The sequence below is a fragment of the Sciurus vulgaris genome, assembly GCF_902686455.1.
Source record: "Sciurus vulgaris genome assembly, contig: HiC_scaffold_632_arrow_ctg1, whole genome shotgun sequence".
NCBI lineage: Eukaryota > Metazoa > Chordata > Mammalia > Rodentia > Sciuridae > Sciurus > Sciurus vulgaris.
In genome coordinates this window covers 13,326,561-13,335,720 of record NW_027632957.1, presented here as the reverse complement: position 1 = coordinate 13,335,720, position 9,160 = coordinate 13,326,561, and the positions used below count along the sequence as shown (strand labels likewise).

Sequence of the window (9,160 nt, the reverse complement as noted above, 5' to 3'; positions counted from 1 at the left end):
TATTGACTTGTCAGGGTAGATTTGTTGATATCAACAATAGGGGTAGATTCACACTGACATTGTCATGTCAGTGTGCTTTTGTCAATAGCGACTCAATGGGGTAGATTTGGCCATATCTACTCAATGGAAAGGATTTGCCAATATCTGCTCATCATTGTAGATTCATCAATATCATGATGAATGATGGTAGATTGATGAATATCAACTGTCAGTGTGGATTCGTTAATATCTACTTGTTGGTGTAGATTAATTGATATCAACCCTTTGGGGTAGATTAATCAAAATTAACCAGTCATGGTAGATTTGTCGATGTTCATATGTCAATATTGATTTGTCAATTTAGATTCCTTGATATTGACCTGAAAATGTAGATATTTTAATATCAACTCATCTGGGTGTATTCATCAATATCAATCCATTAGAGTGGATTTGATAATATCTATCACCAGGGAATATTCAATGATATTTAATCATCAGGATACATTCATCCATATCAACCCTTTGGGGTAGTAGCAGAAGTAATGGAATTGGTGAAACATTGTAATCATCTAGCATAAGAGTTCCTCTATTCCCAAAAGATTTGTGACTGAGATCAAGAATAGAGCTGAAAGGACTTTTGTACAGAGCCTCCTCATGCAGGGTTTTACCACAGCAGCTAAACATTCTGTGCACTTTCAAGGAAAATTCCTAGGCACCAGTCATGCCACAGTCATGAGGTCATCAGAGACCCCCAATCTCAATCACTACTCTCCCATCCTGTCACCACTCTGTACAGAAATAAACTCATTTGGACAGATTCATCTATATCAACCAATGGGGATAGATTTGTTGCTATCAACTTGATGGGTTAGATTTATCAATATTGATTCAATTGATTTGATTGGTTAGATTTGTCAAGATCAATTCATTGGGATAGGCACATCAATTTTGACCCATTGGGTTGATTCATCAATATTGACTTGGTGGCATAGATTTATTGATATGGACCCATAAGGGTAGGCTTATCAATATGAAACTGTAGGGGTAGATTTGTCCATATCAACACATCAGTGTAGATTCATCAATATCAACTTTTTGGGTAGATTTATTGATATTGATGTGTTGATATTTATTCATTGATGTGGATTCATCATCATTGACTCATCAGTGTAGATAAATAGATATCAGCTCATCAGGGTAGATTTGTTGATATCAATTCTTCAGTGTAGATTTATAGATATCAACCCGTTTGTGTTGATTTGTTGAAATTAAACCTATGGAGTAGATTCATCAATATTGACCTGTCAAGGTACATTTGTCAACATCAACCCATCAATATAGTTTGGTCAATATTGACCCATTAGGTTAGATTTGTTCATATCAACACAGTGGGTTAGAATTGTCAATATAATACAAACATGTAGATTCACAAATATTGACTTGTTGTGGAAAATTGTTCATTATCAATTTGTCATTATCAATGATAAGATGTAGATTTATTGATGCCAACTTTTTGGGTAGATATGTGGATATCAACTTGTCAGTGTAGATCATCAATATTGACCCTTTGGTGTACAATCATCAATATTAATCCATCAAGATAGATTCATTGTATTGACCCTTTGAAGTATATTTGCCAATATAGACTCTTCGGTGCATATTCATTGTTATTGACTTATCTGTGTAGATTTCTCCACACCAACCCATTGTATAAGAACAGTCAATAACAACTGGATGGGACATATTCACTGATGTAAACCATAGGTATTGATTCATTGATATTGATTCATTGGTGTAGATTCTTTGATATCAGCCAATTGGAGCAGATTCATTGATATTGACTCTTCAGTGTAGATTCATCATATCAACACATTGGGTTAGTTTCATGAATATCAACTTGATGGGGTAGATTCATTGACACTGACCTGTGTATGTTGATTCATCTATATTGACTCATCAGTGTACATTTGTTGATACTTAACTATCCATTTTGATTCATCAATATTGATTTGTCAGTTTTTATTCATAGATGTAGTTTTATTTACATTGAAACATCAGGGTATATTCATCAATATCAACTTTTTTGGATAGATTCATTGTTAATGGCCTAAGGGTAGATTTGTTGATATTGACTTTTTGGTATAGATTCATCAATATTGAATCATTGGTGTACATTCTTCCATATCTGCCCATTGGGTTAGATTCATCAAAGTGGTTTCAATTAGGTGGGCTTGACAATATCAATATATCAGTGTAGATTCTTTAATATTGACCCATTGGTCTAGATTCAGTGATGCTGACTTGAAGGTGTAAATTCATCAATATCACCTTAAAAATGCAGAGTCATCAATATCTGTCTGTGAGGGCAGATTCATCAATATTGACTCAAAAGTTTACATTCATCAACATTGACCCTTTGGTGAAGAAACATCTATGTGTATCCCTCAGCATAGATTTGTTGATATTGACCCATAGCCATACATTCATCAATATCAAGTCATTGGTGTAGATTTGTTGTTATCAAATTGTTGGATTATATTGTTCAATATTGATTTGTTGATATCAACTCTTCAATGTAGATATGTAAATGCTGACTTAATGGGAAAGGTTTGTCAATATTTACTCACATGTGTAGATTTGTCGAAATTGGACCATCAATGTAGATTCATGAATTATGACTCATCAGGTTAGATTCAGTAATATCTACCCACTGATGTAAATTTGTTGATATCAACACATTGTGGTAGATTCATCAATATTGACTCAATGGGATTTGTTGATATTGACACATTGATGTAGATTCATTGATATGGACATTGGGGTTTATTTGTTGATATCAACTCAGTGGGAAGATTTGTTGATATTGATGGGTTGATATTGCTATTTTTAATGTTAAAGTTTATAAGTTCTTATAATACATTCTTTATTCATATTTTATAACTTGCATTTGCTGTGTATCACAAATGTTATGAGCTTGCTCATATCAATTCTCTTCTAATCGTATATTTGGTATCCTAAGCAAAATATGTAGGGAAATTATCCTTGCTAACAGATCTTAAATTGTTTTACATTTCTCTTTAAAACATATTTTGTATTTTCCTTTCAATAATATTTATATTTTAGAGAATGATCAAACTATCCCATACACATGTATGATCATACCATAGTAAATTTCAAATTTACATACATCCATATTACAATAATTAAAAAATAATAATAGGGGAAAGATAAGTAAAGATTAAGGAAAGGAAGGGGAGGAGTGGGAAAGGGTAAGTAACCTGGAGAAAATTATATTATATGCTTGTATGATTGTGTAGAAATGAACCCCAATATTGCATCTATAATAAAATGATAAAAAAGAAAAATAAGACCTACATTTCAAAACTTGTTTTCAAATTTAGTTTGTTGTGCAGGTATTTTAAGCTTTATTTTTTTATATCCTACTTTATTTTTTCCTTTTATTGGTGCATTATAGTTGCACTTAATAGTTGAGATTATTTTAACATGGTCATATATACAGGAATTTCATTTACTCCACTTAAGTCCTTAATGAACCCTTTTCTCCTCCCTCATCCCTATTCCTATTTTTCTACTTTACAGATATCCATAACTCATTTTGTTAACACACCCAGTTTTTGAAAAACCCCTTTGTCTTAGAATTTTAGAAATTGTATGTATTGCTGAATTTTTATGCAATTAACAAAGTAACTCCTAAAAAAACTGAGATGTAGGATATTTCTGGCACTCTTGCTTTCTATCCTAGTTAATATCTATCTTAAAGACATCTCTATTTTGACTTATATGAAAATTTTATCCTTCTGATGATTTAAGCCAAAAAAGTTACCTTAGGCTATTGGTGTTTGGTTGTAAGTAAATTCTTTCAGTTCTTTAAGAGCCTGTGTTGGGTACAGCTGATTCCACTGTTTGCATTGCTAACTCATTCATAGCAGACTCCTAGTGGGTCCCACAGCTTCCACACTAGCCTAGCCTATTTTAAAGTAGTAGTCAGAGAGATGCTTTTAAAATATACATCAGATATATTCAAAATTCAAAATGTGCCAAGGGTTTCTAAGTTCACTTAATTTAAAGCTAAGAGGCTCCTCTTGTTTCTGAGTTAGTATTTGCTTTAGTCACTCACTGATTGTAGCTCTTTGGGGTTCCTTCTATTTTCTGGAGCATTTCAGCATAGTAGTGATATTTTTGCCTGTTTGTGTTCTTGAATGGATTTATACAGCTGTCTGCATGTTTTGCTCTGTAAACTTTTTATTTGTCAATGTTCCTTTATTTCATTTTATTTATTTACTGACTTACTTATACATGGTACTGAGAATCAAACCCAATGCCTCATACATCAGGCCAGTGCTCCACCATTGAGCTACAACCCCAGCCCTTGCTCTGTAACCTTTTACTTCTCACAAAAGACTTGAAGTTTGTGAGGTCATTTCTTAGTATTCTCTAACATACTACCTTCACCCTGCACTTTCCTATTTCACCTTGTATAATTTTTATAAAACAGTATTTATGGTATCTTATGCTTTGTTGTTTATTTCCATTGAAATGTAAGTTATACAATAAGGGCAGGGATCATTGATTTCCTAAAATGGGGGACACATGGGAAGTGGTCAGTAAGTATTTGAATGAATGAATGAATGAATGAATGAATGCTGGAAAGAGCATGTTATTTAAATTTAAAAAGTAAATAATGAACAAATTCTGAGGTGGTATTTTTAGTGATGTGAATTTCAACAATTTACTTCAACAGTGTCCTTAAGACTCAATTTCTATAAAATAGAATTTATTCCTCATGACATTATACTATAATGTAAATAAAATGTTTATCAAGGGCTTATCACAGACATTCAGATATTCACTGGTCCATCTATACCTTTCCCAAGAAAATCCTTGATTTTTTTAATAGTATGATCAGTTTACCTTTGAGCAGTACACATTCCACATTTTCAAAGTTACAGAAAAAAGTTTAAAAACATCATGAGGGGCTGGGGATATAGCTTAGTTGGTAGAGTACTTGCCTCACAAGCACAAGGCCCTAGGTTCAATCCCTAGCACAAAAACAAAAAACAAACAACAAAAAAAATTATGAATTTTTTCAAGAATTCTTTCACTTTGTTGATGTTTATTTCTCAAGTAATTTTAGATAACTGCATATGCTTTAAGCATGCAAGATTTAAATACAGTTTTGCTTGCTAAATTGAGACTGTTATTCACTTCATTTTTTAAATCTGAATATCAATATTTTTTTGTGGTACTGGGGATCAAACTCAGGGACTTGTGCTTGCAAGGCAAGCACTCTACCAGCTGAGCTATCTCCCCAGCCCTGAATATCAATATTTTGATTGATAAAATAAATCTTATTTTAAATGTGAGAAAATGCATGTCAAATTCCACTTTCAGAATATCCCTCAGAATGTTATACCTAAGTTTGGTCATATTTCAGAAACACTTGACATGAAAAATACTAATGCACTTTTTGATTTTCACACTATTCTGATTTTTACATTTGGAATATTTTTCCTGTGTATTTAATCCACAATTAAAATCTTTTATATCCTAACTTTGTTCTTTGCATTTTCTGAAATGCTTTCAAAATCAATAATATTCTAAATATATAACTTAAAAATGCAGCAAGAAAGTCCTTATTTTGTAGTAACAGAAGGGGTAAATAAGGACTAAAATAAAGCTAGTGATTTATGAACTCTTTACAAAGTCTCCAATATTATCTATGACAATCAAACATACTTTAAAATAAAAGAATATTAGATATAACTTTTTATTGTGATTTACTTGTGTGTTCAAACTCAATGTGTAGGTATAATTTACTGCTTGATCAAAATTAACAGAATATAATAAACTATATTTCCAACTCAAATTGACAAATCACTTTCTAAAGAAAAATTCTCTCATTTATATTATCATAATTCTTCTATGGAGTATAGGCAAATAATAAGTGATATTGTACCACAGGTTGCTATTAAAAGCAATATGGGGATAATTTGAATAAGATGTACATACATAATTTTAAAACAAATATTAGGGTTATTTTCTCTGAAATGTTAGCTTGCAAATGAAAAAAATCAGCCCAAATCCACATATTGTAATAGCTTTCCTCTTCAAAATTCTACTCTTTCATGTAGATACTTCTTCCATTAATGGTATACAAGTTGGATCATTTGCCCGTTCATTTTGCAGCTAATATTTAGAATGGAAAAAAGAGTTAATATACAACAAACTGAAAATAAGACATCTTTTAAGATCTGAAAAATACATCCATATTAATTCGCTTGATATAGAGGGAGGCAACTCAAGATTCTAAGGAAGATTTAAAGTGAACACATCTTGAAATACAGTTCTTCACCATCATCCCATTAATGTACATTGTTAGTTTTACATTAAAAACAATTACTTTCATAGATTATCACATTTTAACCTGGTGTTTTTATGTCTTGAGATAAAGTTTCTTTAATTATAACTTAAATTTTGTATTTTACCTATAAGGAATAACAACTGATACATATTTCTTTTCATATTAAATATCAACTAATGTCTTAAAGAGTGAACCATACTTGTAACAAATCTACAATATATGAAACTGAACAAAAATTGGAAGAAAAGATACTCATGATAGAAATGAAATACTTTATTTAAATATAATTGCAGAAACACATGTCAATAAAAACTGAAATGGTCCTTTAAGAAATAATGTGTGAAAGAAGCCTCATTCAGTGTTGGGATGGGGAAATTGGGAGACAGGGATGGAGGCAGAGATAAATGAGGGTAGAAAGGAGAGAGAAAGGAAAGGAGAAATGACTGCTGTGTGGGTAAGCAGGAAGAGAATAAGCAGAAACCAAAAGATTCTGGAGACAAAAAGTATCAGGTGGATTTATAGAGTAATATTTATTAGAAACATCCTGTGTGGGAATGGTGATATAAACAGGTTCAAATCACCAGAAGTAATAACTTCTAAATTCTACAGGGTAAATATTTAACTTAAAAAGCCTGCAAAATTAATTTTAAACTCATAGCAGTAAAACAAACTGCAATGCCAAACTCATTATGACTGTCATCTTGGTGTCACTTCTAAAAGGCTTCACTCAGCAAGATTATTCCTTTTTGACACTCATGCTACATTTACTGAATCCTGAGACAGTTATTCCTTTTTTAACCAATTAATTAGAATGATCATTTCTGACAGGAGCTGTCACTATGCTGGTTTGAAAACAGTGATATGGTGTTAATGTCTAGCCTTGACCTTCCCCACCCTTTCTGTTACCTCCACAGATTTATCTGTGATAACTCCTGTTTCTTTTTTTTTTCCTTTAAATCTTCTTCAGTTATTATTGGTACACTTTGAAACATTATAAATTTAACAAGCATAATAATATATTCCAAACCTGGAAGCCATAACAATTCCTAAGTTAAATCACATTATGATAATTACTACTTGAAAACTAATCAAAAGAAAAAAATTTCAAAAGCTTGCTCAAAAATTAAGATTTTCCCACACAAAGAATTGTTTATGATATTATTATAAACTAATAAATGTGTTCTCAACACTAGTAATTATACAGATATCTATAAATTCTTGATACACAAGGTCACTGAAAAAGAAGGTCTTCTATGTAGCTAAATAAAGATAAAAATTATCTTGCTAGGTGCAGTGGTAAACACCTATAATTCCAGCAGCTTGGAGGCTGAAGCAAGAGGATTGAGAGTTCAAAGCCAGCTTCAGCAATGGTGAGACTCTAAGCAACTCAGTGAGGCCCTGTCTCTAAATAAAATAATAAAATAGGACTGGGGATATTGTTCAGTGCTCCAGTACCCCTGAGTTCAATCTCTGGTCCCCCAAAAAAGAAAAAAAAAAGATAATTTTCTTTACAGATACACATTATCAAAATAAAAGTTATGATACCTGATTGCATTATCTGTTTTAAAGTCAATAAGTCTCTAAAGCAATGCTTCTTAATTTCCTTCATTTCAGAAAACTCTGGTTCGCTCCCCAATTTTATCTCAAGGGCTCCATATGCTTTCCCCACTTATCCACCCCATCTTTGTAACTTTGAATTGGAGAAACCAAATTCATAACCAACCTTGAGGAAAGTATGTCTTAGGGAATTTCCTACATTTAAAGCTGATGATATTGGAGGGGTTGTGGCTCCGTGGCAGAGTGCTCTCTTGGCACACATGATGCCCTGAATTTAATCCTCAGCACCACATATAATAAATCAATAAAATAATGGCATTTTGTCCATCTATAACTCAAAAGATATTTTTAAAGAGCTGGTGCTGTGCAGGAAATTTCTATACAAAAATCCTTCCAAATTTTCCATGGATCACTCTGAAAAATATCACATAATTTAAAATTTCTAGATAAATTAGAGATAAATGGTATCATAATTTTTGTCCTCAGTCAGTTCAGGCTCTATCTAGCTTTTTTCAGAAGAGGGGCCTGGAGTACAGTAGACAGTCTTATGTTTGTTGAATGAGTTGTCAGAACACAACTTCTAAGATGCCTCTTTCACTGACAAAGAGTTACTTTCTCAAAGAATTATAAAATTTATTACTCATTTCCCCATTTACAATATAATTTCCCCACCATTACCTTGTAGAATTTGTTTCACAACTTTTTTATTCTCACTTTAGAGACTCCTTCTTATTAAATATTATGTTATTATCAGAATGACAAATTACCTGGGACATGTATGAAATTTATTTTGAGGAAAATACCTTTTTTGATAAAATATTAGTGAACACATTGAATGAATTACAGGATGAAGGTGTAAAATTTAATATATAACCTAACTTTCACATAATATGATTCACAAAATCTTTATAGAAATATTTTTTTCATTAAATACACATGAAGAACACAGAAGTGAGTTCCTTAGATGTCTCTAAATGTTTTCCTCTTCTCTCTTCACCTTCAACAAAGGTTCCTACTGCAGTAGTTTAGATCTTGGTATAGAAAATTTTCTTTAAATCAACTGTCCATAAACCAAATACACACTTCTATGTGAATACAAAAGCAGAAACAAAAATCACCATACTCTTTAAAAAACACAAGTTAAATTACAAATTAATATAGAGTCTGATCAATAGATGAAATATTTCATCCATAATTGTATTAACAGAGGTATATTTCATTTTGGCCTTTTACAACTACATA

The 9,160-nt window shown here is 31.7% G+C and overlaps 1 pseudogene across 1 annotated transcript in view; it reads right to left on the bottom strand.

The window, feature by feature from the left end:
• Window positions 1-6,033: 6,033 nt before the first annotated feature.
• LOC306652065 (ankyrin repeat, SAM and basic leucine zipper domain-containing protein 1-like) overlaps window positions 6,034-9,160 on the bottom strand; it is a 35,733-nt pseudogene continuing 32,606 nt past the window's right edge. The window contains exon 9 of the transcript in view: window positions 6,034-6,186. The product of the transcript in view is annotated as an ankyrin repeat, SAM and basic leucine zipper domain-containing protein 1-like (transcript). The remainder of the gene's footprint in view (window positions 6,187-9,160) is intronic.